At 54.4% G+C, this 21,492-nt stretch overlaps 1 protein-coding gene across 9 annotated transcripts in view; it reads right to left on the minus strand.

Annotated features, from left to right (window-relative positions):
* Positions 1–21,492, minus strand: part of TSNARE1 (t-SNARE domain containing 1) — an 87,154-nt gene that overhangs the window by 55,088 nt on the left and 10,574 nt on the right. The window lies entirely within an intron of this gene.

The raw sequence follows: 21,492 nt of genomic DNA on the forward strand, positions 1-21,492 counted from the left end.
GCCACCCAGAAAGATCAGTCCGGAAACAGAGCGGCGGGCTGCGGGGTGTCTGCCTTGAGCAGACACGGTCCAGGTGGGGACCCAGCGGTCTCCTCACATCTCTGGAAGGCAGCCCCAGAGAATCACCAGCGCTGTCCTGCGCGGCCACACCGACCTCAGGCAGGTCCAGGGTCGCAGGAGGACTCGGCCCAGTTCCACAGGTGCACCCGCACACCTACTGTGTACCAGGCACTGTGCTCCCTGTTGACAAGGTAGCCTGGCCCTGGCATTGGGTACCTGAACATTTAGCGGACTCAGCTGGACACCCCCACTCCCAAGGGCTCCAACAGGGGCTTTTAGAGACCCCAGGGGCACAGCTGGAGCCCCAGACCACTGGGTCCCCAGAGGAAGCAGCTCAAGCAGGATCTGAGTCAGGAGCAGGGAGCAGGGGCCACGCCACAGTTTGAAGCGAGGGGCAGGGCAGCCCTGGGAAGACGGGAGGGACAGCGAGGGCACGCCACCTGTAAGACGTGGCGGAGGCTAGGGGCGCACTCAAGACCCTCCAGCCCACTGGCCCACAGCTCGCCTGCATGCAGGCGGGCAGCTGGCGGGACAGAAGGGCCCAGCCAACAGCACCTGGTGCTCTGAGGGGCAAATTCAGGCCGAGGGCTCCTGTCGCCGTGCCCTGAGTAGTCAGGGTCTGCGCAGACGGGAAGGTGGAAAGACCCCAGACTGTCCTCAGCTCACCTGCGGTCCCACTGCTGGGGCCACAAAGAGTTGCCCCAGCCAGAGCCCGCTGGGCTGGGAACTCGAAATGCCAGTGTGTCCTTGGCCTGCTGCTCTGTGCCCACCTGGCCAGGCTCTGGGCCCCGAGGCCCTGGGGACTTGGAGCCCAGCAGGCCCATCCCCCGTGCCTGGGAACGCAGCTGTCCACCCGAACCCCCAGGCTCCCAAGGGCCTCTGGCCAGCCTGCACCCTCAGCGTCCTCCCCACCACTCCCACCCATCCACCTGCAGTCTAAGCCCTGATGTCTCCACCAAGGTGTCCCAACTGGCAAGGGCAGGCCGTGGACAGCGGGAGCCAGATGAGGAAGAGGGAGGGGGCAGCAGACAAGAGACTTCAGGGGCTGCTGGCTGCCGGTGGCAGGTGGAAGCGGCAGCCTGGCCAGGCGGGAGGGCTGCAGTGCCCAGAAAGAGCCCCGGCTGCCTCAAAACTGCTGGACAGAGGCCACCGGAGTGATGCCCGCTCCCAAGGAGGCCTCCTACTGAGCAGCTTCCGTGACCACCACTGCCAGCCTCCTCCGGCCTTGTGCCACAGGGCTGGCACCAGGCTCTTCCCCGGACATCTGTCTCCCGCCCCCAGTGACTGGAGGGAACCATCCGTCCTCGTACCGCCCAGATCCTGTCCAGAAGGCACAAGAGGAAGCGGGGGTTCCAGGGAACGCCCCAGCAATGCAGCCCTGCTCCCAGGACAAAGGCCCCAGGCCCAGGAGGAGGGGGTGGCCCGCCAGTAGGACGCCACCGGACACCGGGCTGGAGGGAGCTCCTGGACGCAGTTCAGGCTGAGGTCCAGTGACCCAGGCTCCCAGGCCAGAGCTGAGGCTGCAGCGCAGCCAGGTCTGCCCCGGACGGCCTCCCAAGCAGGACATGACCTCTGCCTGAAGCTCTGCTCCCCCAGCCTGGGGCTCTCAGAGGCAGGGGACCCCCAAGACCAGGGCGGACCTCCAGCAGCAGACAAGAAATGGTACTGTCTAAACTGGGGTGCCCCAGAACGGTCTCTGCCCCCTCATTAAGCTGAAGGGACTCCCCCAAGGATGGAGAGCAAGTCCTTCCTAGGTGGGGTCTGCACAAGGCACTTCACACCCCTAGTCCTCAGTTTTCTCACCTGTAAAAGGGGGCAGCAAGCCCGCCCTGAGCAGATCAGAGAAAGGCACCCATCAGTGACCGTTTGCAGCTCGTTCTGTGAGCCTCTGCCCCTCAGTGGCGCAGGAACACATGCAACACTGGACAGCAGCAGTGCTGAGCAGCACTGCCCCGCACAGTGACAGCCCAGGGCTGGAGGCCAGAGGGACGGAGCCTCACGGGCCAGAGAAGAGGGAGCAGGGCCAGATGTCCACCTCAGCCTCCCGAAGGCCTGAGCTGACCAGGACCCTGGGAGACTCAGGAGGAGGGCACGGAAAAAGGAGGCCGAGGGCGACGGCGCACCTGCCACGTGCAGCCCCCGCGGCAGGACCTCTGGCCTCCCAGGGCCTTCGCTTCCCAGGAAGGGCCTCAGCACTGGACGGGGTGTTGATGGTGCTCAACACGCAAGGACACACCCCACAGTGGGGGACCACACCGGGCCCCAGGCAGGGGGACTGACGCACCCACTCGGGGACTCCCCTCCTCCAGAGCTCTGTGTTTCCCATCTGCACCCCTCCCTCAGTCACACCCAGACCTCGCCACTACCGACAGCCCTGGGACCTCATCCCAGCGGCCCGAGATCTGGCCACTCCCCCTCCCATCCCCAACCCCAAGTCACTGTCCTTCAGCCCACTCTATCCCCTTTCCTCTCCATGCCCCGTGCCAACCCCAGGACTCACCCCTGCCACCCCTCCCGTGCCCTTCCTCCCCTGCCCCCACACAGCCACAACCCTAGTGAACCCAGCTCTCCAGGTAACATGAGGCCAGGCGGGTGTGGTGGCTGCAGCCCACCTGCGGCCACAGCCCAGCCCTCCCAGACACGCAGCGAGCCTTCCTCTGGCCACACTGCCAGGCCAGGAAAGAGGCGGAGGGCCAGGCTGTGGGGCTGAGATTCCAGGTCCGCTGGCCCTGACTCCAGGGATGCCGTCCTTCTGCTCGGGAACTCTCTGCCCTCCCCGTCCTCTCTGCCCCACTGGGCCAGAGCAAGCAGAGGGTCGGGGACAATGGGACTCTGGGGTCTGTGCCTAAACACCTGCCCCGGACCCCAACCAGAAAGATGCCAGTCACAGGGAGAGGCCAGCAGGCCTCGCACGGGCACTCCTCCACACTCGCTCTGTGTGTGGGATGCGGGGGCGACAGGGAGGCTCCCTGAAGGAGGCGGGGCAGAGCAGGAAGGGGATCTGCCAGGCAGGGCAGAGGGAAAGCCAGCCAAGTCCTCCAGCCGTGGCCGCCCTCCGCTCACCTGGCCCCACGCCCACCCGCCAGGAGACCTGCTGGGGGAGGCCCGCATCGACTCTGCTCTGCACTCTGCTCCACCCTGGGCCCAGCCACGTGGCTCCGGGGAGGCAGGAGGCCCTGGGCTGCGCTGCTTAGAGACCACAGCACTGCCCCAGGGCGGGCGAGGTGGGAGGCATCAGTGGTGCCCAGTCCCACCCACAATGCTCCAGGTGGATGCTGAGCAGCCTGGGCTGCTGCCCACACAAGGGCCTGGCAGGCACCGCGAGTCAAACCCCAAGCTTGACCTGCACCTCCCTCCACTGACCACCACACATGGGTCCACCTACGTGGCTTCAGATGGGGGCACTATGGAAGCCAAACCAGCTTGGAGACCCCGGATGAAGGCCAGGACATCACTGGAAACCAGGATGCTCGGCACACTGGCCCTGGGTCTGGTCGCACCTGGCGCCATGACCGGAGTGTCCTGTAAAGAAGAAGCCTGGGAACTTTTAGGGGTCCTGGGGGCCTTGGAGGATGACGGCTGTCTACCGTGGGTCCAGGGGAGGGGGTGGAGGCACCTGCACCAGATATTCCCTGATCCAGCTCAAACCTCAATTAACTGAGCTCAGGGAGGGAACCTGACTCATCCAAAGTCACAGAGAAAGACGGGGTCACGGACAAGGCTGCTGACCCCCTCGGCCCGCCTCCCCCATCCTCATACCAAGACCACAGCTGCAGAGGAAGAGGGTCGTGAGCCCCCGCCCCCACAGTGCCCCGCCAGCACTCCCAGGCAGCCCACTCAACCGGAGCTGGCAGGCATCGTGGGAATCAGTCTCCAGCACACACAGATGGTGCAGATGCATGTGGGCAGAAGGAAGCACACGCAGGTCACTCACTCGCACAGCTGCGTGTTAACTGTGACATCCATCTGCTTCCCAGGTTTGTCTAAGCCGGTAAGTCACCCTAGAGCCATGAGCCCGGCACACAGACCTGGGTCACGAAATACCGCTCTTCTCACAACAGAAGTAAGACTGCTTGGAGAGGTGGTTGATTCCAGGACTGCAGCTGAGAACGTAAAAGATCAGCCTAGAACATTCTACATAAGTGTAAGGAAGTACTCAAAGGAAGGCGGGGCCATCTCTAGAGGTCACAGGAACCAGCCTGAGAGGCTTCCATTGGCCCAATCGGGGACAATTCTGAGTGTGAAAGTAGAGAATGGTAATAAAGGATTACAACTTTTATTTATTATAACCTTACAATAAAGGAGTAAAATAAAAATCCACACTGTTATAAACAAATAAAGCAGGGGAAGAGGGAGCAGCCCCTCCCTAGAGCAGACACCGGTACCGGGACGGAGCGCTGGAGCCGGCACAGCGCCGTGGTGGCTGACTCGAGGACGTCCAGTGCGCAGCAGAGCTCGTGGCCAAAGTCCAGTGAGTGACACACAGTCTCAAAGTACCTTCCCCAGGAAACTTCCTCACTGAAAATGGAAAAACAACAACTTCATAGAGGAGAAACCTAGCAGTCGTCAGCCGAAGCAAAGAACCGACGTCGCCCGCGAGCCTTGGAGCAAACCCCGCATGCCTGCTGCAGGGATGCACCTCCCGGTCCACCTGTCAAGAACGACGGCCGTGGAGGCATCGCAAACCGCCGCTGAGAAACAGCCCGCAAGACAGCTCAGCTGCAACCTTCACCATCGTGAAGTGTCAGGAAACAAAGACAGTCTGAGGAGCTAACCGTCCAGGTTAAAGGAGGCCAAAGAGACGTCATCCCCAAAACCAACCCACGATCAGGGACTGCATTTTGCTGAGATGTGTGCTACTGGGATCTCCCCCAAAGTCTGCCCCATGCACGGGGGTGACAGCCTCAGGCTGCTGTGTCAGTGCAGTGTCCTGACTCTGACAGCCGCACGGCGGTGACGCACGAGATTATGCATTTGGGGACCAAGGAGCATCACGTGTGCACCTCGGGGAGCGGTTCAGAAGCACATGCCGTGTGCACACGCACACCCAGGAGGGTGTGGAGGAGACACGGGGACATGGTAACACGCGGGAGCCTGGGGGGAGGAAGGCTTTCTGTTAATCTGGTCACTCTTCTTTAAATCTAGAATTACTACGTCCAAAAGTTTTAAGTTCAAAGTAAAAATTCACTAGAGATTTTTTTTTAATCCTAGGAATAAATTTAAGAAAGGTGCAAGATCTGCGTACTGAAAACTAAAAAAAATTCATAAAAGGAAGTAAAGAAAACATAAGTGAGTGCAGGGCACCGAGCTCGTGGGCGGGGCACCAAGCTCGTGGGCAGGGCACCGAGGTGGCCAAGCTGCAGGGACAGGGACCTGGGGGCCTGGCAGGCGTGGGGGCGTGTGCTTCAAATATCTCCTGAAACCAGGACGCTCCTCCCAGCTCAACAGCGATCCATTAAGCAGCTCTTGGAGACAAAAGGAAAACACACGCTAAAATGAAGAAATTTCTAAAACAAAAAACAGTGAAAACACTATGTGTGAAAATCAACATACGGCACTGAAAGCAGCGATCAGAAGAAAATCACAAACTTCACATTTCCTGAAAAAAAGGGGAACAAAGGGACTTCATTCTTAGCTTAAAAGGTTGGAAAAGAGCAAAAAAAGTTAGTCAGATGTAGCCACAAGGAAGGAAACACTATAAATAAAAGCTAATAATATGAATGGGGTAGGAAACAGGAAAACCACGGACCTAATTTATAAATCAAAATCCTGTTTTCTAAAAAGTGCTAACCAGACAGACAACCAGCCAACGCAGCCACGGACAGAGGGGAGGAGACACAAACACACAGCACGAGGAATGGACGGGAGGCAAACCACTGGGACAGAGAGAGTCAGGGAGCCCTTAGGTCTCTGCTCCCCAATCTCCGTGAAGTGTGCAGATGTGTAAAACATGGGTGAAATGGGTCTTGTCTTGGAAAAGGGAGGTTCAGCAACAGAGACCCACTGGAGACAGAAGGCTTTAACAGACAAATCTGGATAAAAGAAACAGAAACAGTTATCATAAAAACTACCCCACAGAAACACCAGGACCAGATGGTTTTGCAGGGGAATTCTGCCATATTTCCAAAGCCAAATACTTCCCCTGCTCCATAAATTATTCCAGAGTGTTGATGATAAAGGAAAACCTGCTGATTGTTTAATGAAGCACGTGTAACACTGATACGGAAACCTGATAAACACGGTCCAAAAAAAGAGGAAGTTACAAACCGATACTGGCTATGACTACGGATGCCAAAATGCCAAATAAAAGACTAAGAAACAAACATCAAACCCGACTTGTTCATTCTTCCAGGCACGCGCGGCATGTTCACCATTAGGAACCCCACTGACGTAACATATACCGTGTTCCCTGACGGGAGGGAAAGGCTGTGAGTCTCTCCGTAGATGCTAAAAACAGCATCAACCAAGTTCCTGGTGAAAACACTCAAGGATCTTTCTTAAAATGGAAAAGCAAATCCCCCTTTATCCTAAAGTAAGCATCTCTTTAAAGGGAAAGCCCTGGAGGCAGTTCCTGGAGACCAGGGAGGGGCAGAGATGCCCAGCACCGCCCAGCACTGCCCAGCACCACTCTGGAGGCGTCGCCAGCAGGTCAACAGGCGAGACCCGGAGACCCGGGAAAGAAGGAGCCGGGATGGGTGCTCGGGCCAGGGCCAGGGCCAGGACGGTGCGCTTGGAGAACCCTAGAGACGATGTTAAAATGCCAAGAGGCAAAGGCTTTGGCAAAGCAGCAGGGTATAGAATTCTCACGCAGAAAGCAAAGGCCTTCCATGCACACGCCCAGTTGGAGGGCAGATGGTAAGGGAACTGCCGGTTACCCGAGCAACACAGGAGATGACACCTGGGAGGGAGGTGGAGCTCAGGGGCAGAGCTCGTGCTCAGCGTGCGCCAGGACCTGGGTGCAATCCCCCATATCCCCATAAAAAAAAGTTTTAAAAAATCATTAAAAAGAAAACAAAAAAAAGGCAACGCGTCCAGGAATAAAGTTAACATGAAATGGGAAAAATCTCTGAAAAGAAACTAAAACAAGACAGAAGGCAGAGCTGGCTGCACGGACAGCCATCCGCGTCCTGGGCTAGGACGAGCCTATTTCACAAGGAGATCCGTTCTCCCACCCCAATAACAATGCCCACAAGGCCTTTACAGAGCCGGACAGGCCAAAGGGGTTGACACGGGAAAACACCAAAAAAGCAAGTGAAAAGGCCGGCCACTGGGTGCGACTTAACAGTCCCAGGGAAAGAAGTGCCGACACCACCACGACACAGATGGTCCTGAAGACGTCACGCTGGCCAGAGACACATAAAGGGGCCACGCGTGAACGATCCCACGTGTGTGAAACATCCAGAACAGCAGATCCACGGAAACACACTGCAGACAGGTGGCTGCCAGAGGCCGGGGGAGGGGATGCCAACGGGTATGGGCTTTCCTCTAGGGTGATGAAAATGTCCTGTGCTTGACAGCGGAGACGAACGAACAGCTCCGTGAAGATACCGCAGACCACTGAACTGGGCCCTTCAGAGGGTGAGACTTAGGACAGGGGGTTCTGTCTCCAACAAATGCTGGAGTCTCTATAATTAGAACCACGTAGGAAAACACAAACAAACCAAGGGACTAGGGGAGTAAGTCTGAAAGTAGACCCACAGACGTGGGCAGTCAGGGTGGGATTAACGCGGCATCTCAAATCGAAGGGCTTTTTAACGAACGGTGCTGGGACGTCTGGTTAGCCCCATGGGGAAAGAAAGTGAGTCACGCTTAACATAATAAAAAGAACATGTGCCAAAGAGACCAGGGCCCTGCGAGTAGAAGGCAAGACAAACAGACCTGAAGAAAGGAGAGCTCCCCTCTGACCTGACTGTGGAGACAGTCTCCTAAGTAGGGCTCAAAGTTAAATGCTATAAAAGGAGAGACATGTGACCATCACCTCATCTAAACTCTCCCCTGGGTCCCCTCCTCTGTGAGCGGGGCCCGATGGGCGCGGGGGAGTAAACGGCCCGCAGGAGGGCTCCTGCCCCACCGCCAACAGGCCACAGGCACACATGCTCCCAAAGGCCACGCGGGCTCTTCCAAAAGCTTCCTCTGCTCCTCCAGGGCCACCTCCCCATCCTGACCCTGGCATCTCCCCAGCGCTCCCCTCCCACACCCGTCTGCTGAGACCCCGAGCTGCCTGGGATGTGTCTGTGTGACTTCCTCCCAGAGAAAAGGGGTGCAGGCAGGCCCCCGGGACCAGGCAGGAGGTGCGAGGGCCGGGCTTGGAGCTGAGCACAACTCCCTGGGGGAGAAAACCACCTGGTCTTTGAAGGAGCCTCAGGGTGTAGGCCCAGGGCCCCGGGAGCGGGCTCAGGCCAGGCACAGGCACCTTCAAAGGGCAGCTGGACGGTCTTACAGGCCCTGGGAGCCGACACATATGGGAGACAGGGCACACACCCCGTCCACGAGGGAGGCAGAGACAATGTGACTCTCCCCCAACACCCCACCCCCAACTCGCCCAAGAATCCAGGACAGGCGCAGAAGACAATTTGGTACTGCCATCCTCCGGGAAGGAGGTGCAGGGCCAGTCTCAGGGCTCCAGTCTGCACTGTCCCTCAGCCACAGCCCCCAGGACCTGCCCTAAGCACCGCAGGAGCCTGAGTTGGTGAGAGATGGGGAAACCCAAGAGTAGGAGTCCCTGAGACCACCACACAGCCGAGGAGCCCTGATCCTGGTTCTCTGTGACATGACCCCACCGACCGACCACGCCAGGATCTGCCCCAGGGCCCGGCTCCCGGCAGCAGGCTGGACAGAGCCGACGGACGACACAGAGGACTAGCCCAGGGACCCGCCGGCTCAGGAGATGGAGAACCCGGGCGGAGCCCACGGCTGTCAGCACAGTGGCGACTGCACTCTCCGGCCAGGGACAGAGGGAGGCCGCGACACAGGCGGGAAAGGAGGGAGGACTCAGCACACGGGCAGAGGAACACAGCCCCAGAAAGGGGAAGCAAAACGAAAACGGCCATCTGGCCCCTACTGACGTGCGAAGGAGGAGGCCTTCATGAGATGTTAGTTATAAAACTCAGGGAAATTGAAGACCAAAGTTCATTCACTGGGGACTTGGCTTCCAAGCACATCACTTTAGAAGTGTGAAAACCATGAATTACAGGCCCCTGGAGGGATCTCGCAAATGAAAACAGTTTGGAATAGGGGCAAGGCGCCGAGACAGGAACTGGTGAGGCAGGGAGAGGCCTGCGGCGGAGGGAGGGGCCCAGGCCAGCTCCGTGCCCTGCTCCCACAGGGAGGGGTCCCCTGGGAAGGTTCCCCAAGGCTCAGCCCCATCAGACTGCTCAGCTAGACAAACCACGTAGAACAGAACCTGCAGGGACCCAGCACCTGGGCAGGTGCCCAAACACGGAGAGCTCCTGGCCCCTGCCCCCAGGGAAGCGACAGGCTGAGTAGAAAGACAACGTCAAAATTCAGGAGCTCCGCCTCCAGAGCCATGCAGGAGTGGTCCCCCACCCGAGAGCGCGCCCCCTGTGCCCGGGGTCCACCTGCAGAAGGATCGGAGCTGGCGCACCTGGGGGAGCACAGAGGCAGGGCAACAGGCACGGGCCTGACACCCACTCCTCGGGGCACAGAGCAGCACCAGCCCCTGCAAACTGACCGGCAGAAGGCACCTAACCCCAAGAGTTAGGTTCCAAGGAATCAGAGAGGAAGTACTCAGAAGCCAGAAACATTACGAAGTAGAAAACAAAAGGCTAGAAACAACCAAAATAGCCAGCAATAAAGAATCAAATACATCACCCTTGGTATATCTAAATAGACTATGATGCAGTGACCTTGAACAGTGTTAGAAGGATATATTCAGTCGTGGAGGGAAGTGCTCAGACTGGACAGTAAGGTGAAAAGTGACTCCAGAAAAACATGACACACAATTACCCTAAGGAGCACGTGTCCCAGCCCTGGGGACAGAGGAAGCGCCACTCAGCAGAGCTGCTCAGTAGTTCCTTACAGAGACCCGTCCACCCTTGCCCCGGTCACCCCACTGCAGGGCACCTGGTCATCGTCACCCAACCTGAAAATAGCCCAGACACACACCAACAGGAGAAGGGACCTGCTGGCGGCCCTCCGTCCAGCGGGGCTGCTGACACAGGTGACACACACCGGACTCGCAGAACCCTCACGTCAAACACAAGAAGCCAGACCAAACAGAGCTGCTGTGTGACGCAAAGCCCCGAACAGGCAGCACTCACAGAGCTCAGGCCGCGCGAAGACGCAGGAGGGGCCTGCGGGTGCACATCCCAGTCCCACTGCACAGGAGCAGATAAGGCTGGGAGGAAGCGCAGCACAAGGACCCTGGAAAGACGTGTGGAGGCAAAGAGCCCCCACAGAGCAGCACGCGGGGCGGATCCCAAACACGAGACGTCCAGAGCAGACAAACCCACGGAGATGGGATGGGGACCAGGCGATGCCAGCCGATCAGAGGTGGGAACGGGGAGTGATCACCACGGGTGCGGCGTTTCTGCTTGGGTGTGAAAATACTCTGGAATTAGATGATGGTGATGGTTGCAGAACATTGTGAATGTACAAAAAACCACTAAATTGTGCTCTGGAAGCGGTGAGCTGGATGTTTGTGAATTACATCTCAGCAATTACGAAACTGCTCAAGGCACTGGGGCTGGTGGCGGGTCAGAGGAGGCTGCTGGTGGATAAATGGCAGCACGGATTTGGTGGGGGGACACGCAGGCCAGTAGGCGGCACTCCGCCAGCCCAGCTGTGCGTGTCGCCTCCATCGCCTCTGTGCCCCAGAGCTGGGAAAGGGGCAGAACAAGCACTCAGGTCTCTTGGCTGACAACCCACAGCACCTCCACTGCTGCACACGGGCTGCCTGGGGCCCCAGGAGCTGCCAGGTGGCAACCTCATGCCCGCAGAGCAAAGGGCCAGGAATGGCCAGCCCACCCAGGTCCTGGCCTCCCCCACCCCCGCCCGGCCAGCCTCTGCATACGGGCACGCCCCATTTGGTTTAAGGTCATCTTGTTAGTTTCTGCTGCCTGGTAGAGGAGGCGAAGAGAGCCCATCCAGTCCACTGGGGAGACTTCATCCCTAACCAGCCACAACCTGGCCCAGGAAGAACCAAGGCTGACCCCTGACTCCTCCTGCACAGCTCCCACCCGACACAGGAGCACACGGCCACACGGCAGTGGGGTCCGAGCCGGGACACTCACCCCCACCTATCCCCCAGCCCCACCCAGGCCCGGGCTGACCGCCTTGGGCATGGCCAGCACCTTCAGAGGGCTCCCCAAGCAGACTGTCGGCTCCCAGCTAGCCCCCTCCCCATCAGCACCTCTCCCCACTCCCACTGCCCACCCAGCAGATGGCCTTGCCTCCCTCAAGTGAAAAAAGCAAGTCCACTAACAGTTACATGGTGAGGTCGCAACTCTATAAAATATGCAGAATAACAGAAGCTGGAAAGAGTCCTGGCCTGCAAAGCCCCGGTGCTTACCCTCCAAGAGGGAGGCTGCTGATTTTTAAACCTTCACTTTGCTTATCTGGTCTACATCTCCTACAAGGGGTGGGTACTACTTTTTGGAAAGTGAGACAAAGTAAAAGCTTTTCTTTGAAGAGAGGGAGAAAAAGCCTCAAAACCCGTGAATGCCCTTCCCTTCCCACCTTCACACACACACACACACACACACACACACACACACACACACACATACATACACACACACCCCGCGGTTCCTCTGGTGGGAGAGTCAGCAGAGGGCTGTGGGCAAGTCCCCACAGAGGATGACCTGGGCAGCCGCCCTCACCTCTCTGAAGTGTGTCTAGACAGGACCCCAAGGCACAGAGCCCAGCTCGGGCCACCACCCCTACACGTACACCCCAGCCAGACACAGTGCCCGGCCAGGCCTCAGGGCCCCACGTGTGCCTGTGTGTGCGCAGAGGCAGAGGAGGGGTGGGGGCTGCCCTGACACGTGTTCACGCATTAGGAGGGTTGCTATAGCAACTTGGACTCCACGTCAAACAGAGCACCAGCCAGGCACCCCAGGCACCCTGAGAACGACGCCCAGAATGGCCACAGAGAAGCAGGGATTTCTGGCAGCACCAAAGGGCGGTGGACCCCGGCCATGAAATGCACGCCCCCCTCACCTGCCACACTGCCCCACTCCGATCCTCCCTCCTCCACGGGAGGCCAGGCTTCAGGGCCTGGCTCTGCCCACTGCCCTGCTGCCTGCCTGTCAGCCAGGCCCTCTCCCAGCACGGTGGCAGGAGGACTGTGCCTGAGTCATGAGGGCGGGGGCGGCCCATCTGCACAGCTGCCCACAGCCAGGAGTCAGGCTCCCGTCAGACCACGAGACTGCCTGGGGCATAGGGGCAGAGGATCATGGCCCAAAGAGGGAGCTGGGGTCCCCCTCCTGGCACGCCCACTCAGGAGGGAAGCCATCTCGCCTCGCCAGACTGCCCAGCTTTCCCAGGAGAACGTGGCCCAGCAGGCCTTGGACTGCGAGCCTGCAGCCATCACTTCATTTAACTGCAGGGAAGGAACCTTGGCTGCCACACTTCATAGACGGGGAAATGAGGCCCAGAGAGGTTAGGAACTTGCCCAGGAAGCCCAGCTGGTCAGAGGCCAAGGTGGGATCCAGACCCAGCCAGATCTCCAGCCAGAGCCTGCACTGGCCCTGCTGCACGTGGCCGTGGCCCGGTCAGAGCAGCCACGGCAACAGACTGGAGCTCGAGCCGTGCCTGGTGTCACAGCCCAGCTCTTCCTAGGGAGGCCAGTGAGGGAAGGATGGCCAAGGGCATCCAGTGAGACAGCAGAAGCCCCAGGCCTCCCCCCACCCCTTCGCAGGAAGCCACGGGCAGGGGGAACCCACCTACCTGCGCGTCCCAAGGACAGGCTGGCTGAGGGCACTGCTGAGCCAACTGGTCACAGGGAAAGGGGGCAGACACAGACTGAAACCTCGGTCCTAAGGGCACACCCTTTATGACCCCCACACCCAGAGCGCTTTCTCCCTCTGGAGCAGGAGGCTCCGCCCCACAGACCCTCACTCTCCAGGGTGAAGGCAGACCTGCACTCACTATGGGAGCCGCCCGGTGCGGTTAAGACCAGGCACAGCGCGGGGGAAGTCCTGTGCAGAGGGGGCAGGGAGACGCGGGGCTGGACGCGCTGATGAGGTGGGCCTTCTGGAAGGTGCCACCACCTGAGTGCCCAGCCGCACCATCACATCACCCTCCTCCACCAGGAGGAGCACCGACAGCAGCAGGACGTGACCAGCGTCACGACCCGCACCACCACCCCTCAGTCCCCAGCATGGCAGCATCACCAGGCCCACCCACAGTGGCAGCCCTGTCCTCCCATGAGCCACCAGCCCCACTGCTACCACCCCAGGCCATCACCACCTCCTCCCCCACAGATGACAGGATGAAGTGATGCTGAGGGGGTGGGGGCTGGTGGGCAGCTTACAGCCTCTCTGCTGCTTTAATGGGAGCAACTTCAGCAAGTTAACCGGCTTAGATGGGCAGGACCCCCTCCTACAGGAGGGGGTGGTGGTGACAGGAAGATGGGGGAATCCCCTTTCCACAGCTGGTACAGTTGAATCACAGGTGTCACTGCCCAGAGTGACAGGCAAGAGAGTGTGGGCTGGACCCCCGAAGCACATGCTCCTTGCCCCAGCACTGAAAGTGCAGACCCAGCTGGAGGGGTCCCTGGGAAAAGGAGAGCTTGTCCTCACCCCAACCCACAGCCAACACCCCGACGCCCCTCCCCTGACTGCCCACCCACCTGCTGGTCCTGAGTGCCAGGGTAGGCCAGTGGCTCAAACACCCAGGCAGCCCTGTGCCTTCAGCCGCTCATCCAGGGCCTGCGGGGAGGAGGTGTCCACAGGCAGGACGGGCTGCCCTAAGGAGGCACCGCTGGAGCTGTCCGCGGTGCTGAGCACGGTGGCCCAGCGCCAGCGGCTGGCCTCGCCCACGCCCCTGCTCAGAGCCCTGTGGGTCTATCCTTCCCCCAGCTTGGAGCTCAACCCTGTGGGGCTGGTGGCCGTCCTGTCATGACAGGTCAGCGCGGGGGTGTGATGACTCCTTACTAAGTACCTACTAAGTCCTTCCTAAGTGCAGACACTAGAACAGGCATTTGAACGACATTATCCTCCTTTTTCATCCCTACAGTTCTAGGAGATTGACTACGAGGAAACTGACATCAGGCATCAATGTGGCCACCTATGTTAGCATATTTTTTCCCCTTTCCTTTTAGAAATCACACTAAGACAACGAGGAGAATGACGACACCAAAATAATGAAACAAAAACTTTAAAGCTCACACTTCATACTTAAGAGAAAGCCGGAAGTGAGCATGATGTGCAGGCCCCAGGGCACAGGTAAGGGCAGCCACGAGCAGGTGGAAGTGCGCAGAGTCCTCCCAGGTGGACATAAAGTGCAGGTCAGGAGGGGCGGGGGATGCAGAGCAGATCTCAGGAAGCACCACAGGAGTACATTCCCAAGCATCATGGGCTGACCCTGAACTCAAAAGCTTTTTTTCACCACCAAGCAACAGAACTGGGCTGGGGGCGGCCCCAGCACCTCCTGAAATGTCCATGAGGCTCGAGCAGCAGAGAAGGTGGGGCCAGAGGAAGAATTACCCAAGAGCCATGTGTGCAGGAAGCAGCCTGCCTCTACAGCAGCACTGAAGCCCCTGAAAGCCACTCCCCTCGAGGTCCCCATCCCTACCTCTCTGAGAAAGGGTGAGTGGGGCACTCTTACTAGGAGCGGATCCAGAAAAAAATAGTTCATCCCAAAATGATCAATAAAATTCTGAATAGCTAAAACAATTCTGAAAAAGAAGAACAAAGTTGGAGGCGTCACACTTCCTGATTTTAAAATTTACTAAAAGCTACAGTAATCAGACCAGTGTGGCACTGGCATACAGACAGACACACAGACCAATGGAGCAGAACAGAGAGCCCAGAAATAAACCGTCACGTATGTGGTCAAATGATTTTCAACCAGGGTACTAAGACCTCTCAACAGGGAAAGGACAGTCTTTTCAATAAATGACACTGGGAAAACCGGATATCAACAAGCAAAGAAATGAACCTGGACATTTACCTTACACTGTACACAAAAATAAATGCAAAAATGGATCCAAGACCTAAATATAAGAGGTAAAACCAACACACTCTTAGAAGAAAACATGGGGGAAAGCTTCAAGACACTGAATCTGACAATGATTTTTTTTAACATTTTTTTATTGAGTTATAGTCATTTTGCAATGTTGTGTCAAATTCTAGTGTAGAGCACAATTTTTCAGTTATACATGAATATATATATATATTCATTGTCACATTTTTTTTGCTGTGAGCTACCACAAGATCTTGTATATGTTTCCCTGTGCTACACAGTATAATCTTGTTTATCTATTCTGCATATGCCTGTCAGTATCTACAAATATTGAAATCCCAGTCTGTCCCTTCCCACCCCCCAACCCCCTGGCAACCACAAGTTTGTATTCTATGTCTATGAGTCTGTTTCTGTTTTGTATTTATGTTCCTTTTGCCTTTTTTTTTTAGATTCCACATATAAGCGATCTCATATGGTATTTTTCTTTCTCTTTCTGGCTTATTTCACTTAGAATGACATTCTCCAGGGACATCCATGTTGCTGCAAATGGCATTACGTTGTCATTTTTACAGCTGAATAGTATTCCATTGTATAAATATACCACATCTTCTTTATCCAGTCATCTGTTGATGGACATTTAGGCCATTTCCATGTCTTGGCTATTGTAAATAGTGCTGACAATGATTTTTTTAGATATGACATTAAAAGCAGAGGGAAGAAAAAGTTGATAAATTGGACTTTATCAAAATTTACAACTTTTGTGGATCAAACAGACTGAAAGGGCAACTCACAGGATGGGAAAGAATATTTGCAAAGGATATCTGATCAGGGATTAGTATCCAGCATACATAGAGAACCCCTAAAACTCAACAGCCTACCAAAAGATGGGCAAAGGACCTGAAAAGACGTTTCTCAAAAAAAGATATGCCAGTAAGCACAAGAAAACCTGCTCCATGTGACTTACTATCAGGGAAATGCAAATGTGCAAGCCATCATGAGAACACCTCACACAACTAGGATGGCTACTATCAAAAAAAAAACAGAAAAGGAAGTTTTGGTGAAGATGTGAAAAACTAGAACCCTTGTGCACTCCTGGTGAGAATGTAAAATGGTGCTGCTGCAGTGGAAAATAGTACTGCGGTTCCCCCAAAAAAAGTAAAAATAAAATAACCACATGATCCAGCAATCCCACTTGGAGGTACACACCCAAAGGAACTGAAGGCAGGGCCATTTTCTCCATCTTTACTGAAGCACAGTCAGTTACACTGGGTCCATTTCTGGTGGACAGCACAGTGTCTGAAGGCAGGGACTTGAGGAGATACTTGTACACTGTGTTCAGAGCAGCATTATTCACAACCGCTAAAAAGTGGACACAACCCAAGTGTCTATGGACAGAAGATAAACAAGCAAAATGTGGTCTACTCATACAGTGGAAGATTAACCAGCCTTGAAAGGAAGGAAGTTCCGACACCTGCTACAACATGGATGAGACTTGAGGACATTCTGCTCAGTGAAATGAGCCAGTCACAAAAGGACAAATGCCTACAGTTCCACTTACGTGAGGTCTCTAGAGCCGTCAAATTCTCAGAGACCAGAAGCAGAACGGTGGGGGCCGGGGGCTGGGGGAGGGAATGAGGAGTCAGAGTCTAACAGGACAGAGGTCCAGTTTGGGAAGATGAAAATGCTCCAGAGATGGACAGCGCAGGCAGTGGGTGGGAAATACTGCACCATAACGTGAATGCACTAAATGCCACAGAACTGGGTGTGTAAACATGTCTAAAATGGTCCACTTTATGTTATGTATTTTATCACAATTAAAAAAAAAAGATGTTAAAAGTTTTTTACAAATAACGATGAAAGCAGAACTGGCCCAGCACGGAAACAGAGACACTACAAGGTGGGGGTGGGGGTGGGGGCCCAGAACAGAGCAGTCACCGGACAGCCACACACCCTACCACAAGGCAGATCAAAAACAGTTCGTCCCGAACCAAAAAAGCAATCGAGCAATTGTCCCAGAACTGCATGAACTCAGAAAGAAGATGGAAACACAACAGAGGATAAACTTGAGCTGGCAGAGTTCACAAGAAACAAAAGAACCAGTGTCACAGACATGAAGACAAAGCTGCAAAGAGTGTGAGGGAGAAAAGACATTTTGAGGGGAAAATATCACAAAGGATAGAAACAAGAAACGCAAACAAACTGAAGTGAGAAGAAAGATGTTAAATCACTTATGAAGGGAAGGATAATCAGGCAGGCCTCCGATTTCTTCAAAGCAAGATTCAAAGTCAGAAGACAGCATTTACAAGACATTCAAGAAATGATGGTCTAGCCAAGGACTTCATCCACATTCAAACGGTCCTTCAAGCCCAGAAGCAGTTTGAACACGCAACTTTAGGGACCACCGTTCCCATCAGCCATTCTGAGAAAGCACCTGCAGAGCAGACCTCAGCCTGTCAAAGGTGAGAGAAGAAAGTCGATCCCAAGGTTGTCGGTGAGCCCTGAACACACCCGCCTGCAGATGCAAGACTGAAACGTGGGACTGGAGTGACAGACACAGCAAGTAACAGCATGCTCTGACCACAGAGAAATGACTCAGCTGATAAAAATCAAGTGGGAAAGGAGAAAAGGAAAGGTAGAGTAATCAGCTCCTCGCCTCATCAGTAGGAACTCAGAGTCGAAGGATACAATTCACGGCTGACATTTCAGTAACGGAAACACACACAGATTTAACAGTACAAAGGTAACCACTGAGAAAGGTACTATTTGACTAAAATTAGGTGAGGGAAGGTGAAAAAACAAAGCACATTACTTTCACCATTACTCACAGGAGGGATATTCATTTCTCGTTGCTGCCATATCAAATCACCACAAATTTGGCAGCAACGCCACACAGATCTGCCGTCTCACAGTTTCCGCAGATCAGAATTTCCGCGGGGTTGCCTCCCTTGCTAGAGGCTCTGGGAGGTAACTTGGGCTGCTGGTAGAATCCAGGTCCCAGTGGTCACAGGGTAAGGTCGCTGTTCCCTCGCTGGTGGTCAGCTGGTCAGCCTTGAGCTCCCAGAGGCCCCTCTCCTGTCCCTGTATGGGACCCCTACGTCTCAGATCCTTCTCACTCTTAGGTCTCTATGCCATCCCCTCCGGCCACATCTCTCCCGCCTGTTGCTGGAGAAAGCTCTCTGCTTCCGAGGGCTCACGTAACTATACTGAGTCCACCAAGATAAATCCGAGAGAACCCCTTTAAGCTTCATAACCTTAAGTCCCTCTGCAACATCCCTTTCTGCCATGCAAAGTAACATTCACAGGTTGCAGGATTAGGGTGTGGCTCTCCCAGGAGAAGAGGGCGGGGGCAACATCATTTTGTCGGACACAGAAGGTACTTAATAAGCGGTCCCTGAAGACACAGCATAACCTGCAACAGTATTACAAAGGCAACCACTCAGACCAGGACACAGACTCTCCAAAAATCACAAGAACTATACTGACTTTTTTAAAAGGCAAAGAAAACACACCACAGAGTAAAAGACTTTAAAAATATCCACACACATGGCAAAACATGACAGAACTAAAATCAAATATATCTGACCTATCAATTAGAGTAAATTAGTTTAATTCTCCAATGAAAGAAAAAATGATACTCCGATGGGATCACAAAGCAAATCCAACCTTACTGTATGTAAGAGACACATGTGCAGGCGCGCAGGGGTGGGGACAGAAGGTGTGGAGGCTGCCAGGCGAGCGGGGAGGACAGGGGCCGGGCCGCGGTCCTGATGTCGGCAGCACAGAGACGACTGGAAGGGCCAGCTCAGCACAGAGGCTCTGGCTATGCAGCCAGACTCACAGGAGCCCGGGGACGAGACAGACGCGGACCCGCGGCAGGACTGCCGTTCACCCCCATGGTCCACAGCAGAGCCAGAGGACAAGAACCATGACACACGTGACCCAAAGGACATGGCTCAGATGGTGTAACTGACCAGCACAGCCATCAACCGCCGTTCACCCGAGACAGAAAACAGCTCCCTGTCAAGCGCATGTGGAACAATGAAAACTGACTCCATATTAGAACCACAGGCAAAACCTCACAAAACCCCAAAAGATCCAAAGAGGAGAGTCAATATTCTCAAAGTGCAATGAAAACTAGAATAACAACAAAACTGAGAAATCAAAAGGTGCTTTATTTGGAAATTTGAAAACTTGCTCCTCAACAGCTCTTGGACTGAAAAAGAGGCTACAAACCCACATCACAGAGCATCCAGGCAGTGCTGGTAAGGAAAGTACGTTCTGCCAGAAAGCTGGGACCAGCCTGTAGATACTACACTCTTTTTTGAAAAGAATGTAGACAAATTAACCGAGCATATAAACACGTAGAGAAAAGAATGATAAGATAAACTGAAAAAAAAGCAAAAGAAATTATTAACTATGAGCAAAGAATGTGTTAAGAAGCAAAAAAAAGGATAATAAATTTAATTAAAATATGCAAAAGGTGAGTCTTTGAAGAAAAACTTTTAAATAAAATGGAAACAACTAGCTAATCCAATCAAGAAAAAGAGGGAGCAAATGAGAGGGAGATAGCCACAGAAACCAAGGAAATTAGAGCACGGAAGAGACAGCCGCACTCCAGTCCACATGGATAAATCTGACAGCCTGGGTAAGACGAACAATCTTCTAGGAAAATGTAATTTATAAAACTGGCCCCCAAAAAAGAAAGAAAAATTTTAAAGGACTCTCTTCCTCAAAACAAAAACAAAACTAACATGCAAGCACCAGGTCCCAATAGTTTCACAAACTCTACCAGGGCTTCAAAGACCAGGCAATTCAACACTGTTAAACTGCTCTAGAAAATGCATCAGGAAGAAAACGTCTCAATTATTTTTGTGAAGGAAGTGCAACACTGATATCAAAACCTTGAAAAAAAAAAGTGCCCACCAAAAAGGAGACGACAGACAAGCGTACTTGTGAAGAGCAACTCGGACATGAGATTCAACAGCACAGGGTGTCCAGCAGCACCTTGCAGGAACCACGTGTCAGACCGAATGAAGCGCCTTTCAGGATTCAAGCCTTCACTATCCGCAACTCCATTAGCATAATTCATCACATTAATACAGCAAAGAAGGAAAGTCATAAGATCATCCCATAGGCGATCTTTAAAAAAGGAACTGACAAAAGTCAACAACGATTCTTGATTTTTTTTAAACGAGGCACAGTAAAACGAGAAGGACAGGCTCTTCCTGGGCACGTGGAGCGCGTCCTCCTCAGCCCGCCAGAGCGGGGACCCCTGGAGCCCTCCCCAGAGCAGCCCATCACAAGCACGATTACTTGCCAGTCCACGCATCTGGGTAACAAAAGGAAACCGGGATGTAAAAACTGGAAAGGGGAAGGTTAAATATCACTATTTGCAGCTACTAGGATTGGGTACCTGGAGAACCCAAGATAATCAACTGAAAAATAACAGAATCAGCAAGGTAGCAAAGGACAAAGTTCCACACAGAAATCAAGTGTGCTCGCACGTGGACATGCGAAGGACGACATGGAAGAAAAGGCTCCTAGCGATGTCGACAGGGAGGAAAGGTCTGCAAATAAAGAAAACCAGAAGGCACTACAGCAGAGGAGCCCGAAGCGACTGGGGAATGAGCACGCTCCTGAGAAGGACGGCCCGACGCCACACAGACATCACTGCTGCCCCTAAGTTACCTGAACACAGTTCCAACCCCAGCCAGTCGGGTTTGGGGGATGTGAGGATGTGTGCGTTTGGGGGGGTCTGAATGAAGAACAGGCAAGCTAGTTCAAAGTTCATAGGTCAGGACAACCTAGAATAGGTGAAAAAAATTATGACAAAAGAGCAATGAGTTCTTTGAGATTCACTCACTAAAACAGTGGTTACAGCTGCACACACGGACAATGGGGCAGCTCGTAAGAAAACAAACAGAAGCAGTTTTGAGAAAGAACAATAAAGTTGGACGCATCCCACATCCTAATTTTGAAATACACCACAAAGCGACAGTAATTACAGCCATGGGCGACTGGCATAAAGACAAAGACAAAGAACAGTCGATCAGAATAGAGTCCAGAAAGAAAGAGACACATACACCGTCTACAGGTCTGCAACAAGGGAGCCAAGACACCCCATGAGGAGAGGATGGTCTGCCCAACAGACGAGGCTGGAAACTCAAGCCAAACCTGCAAAAGAATGAACTTGGACCCTATCGCACACAAGCCAACTCAAAATTGATTAAAGACTTAAACAGAAGACCCCAAACGGTAAAACCCCTCGAAGTAAGCACAGGGGAA

The sequence above is a fragment of the Camelus bactrianus genome, chromosome 25 (genome assembly GCF_048773025.1).
Source record: "Camelus bactrianus isolate YW-2024 breed Bactrian camel chromosome 25, ASM4877302v1, whole genome shotgun sequence".
Classification (NCBI taxonomy): domain Eukaryota; kingdom Metazoa; phylum Chordata; class Mammalia; order Artiodactyla; family Camelidae; genus Camelus; species Camelus bactrianus.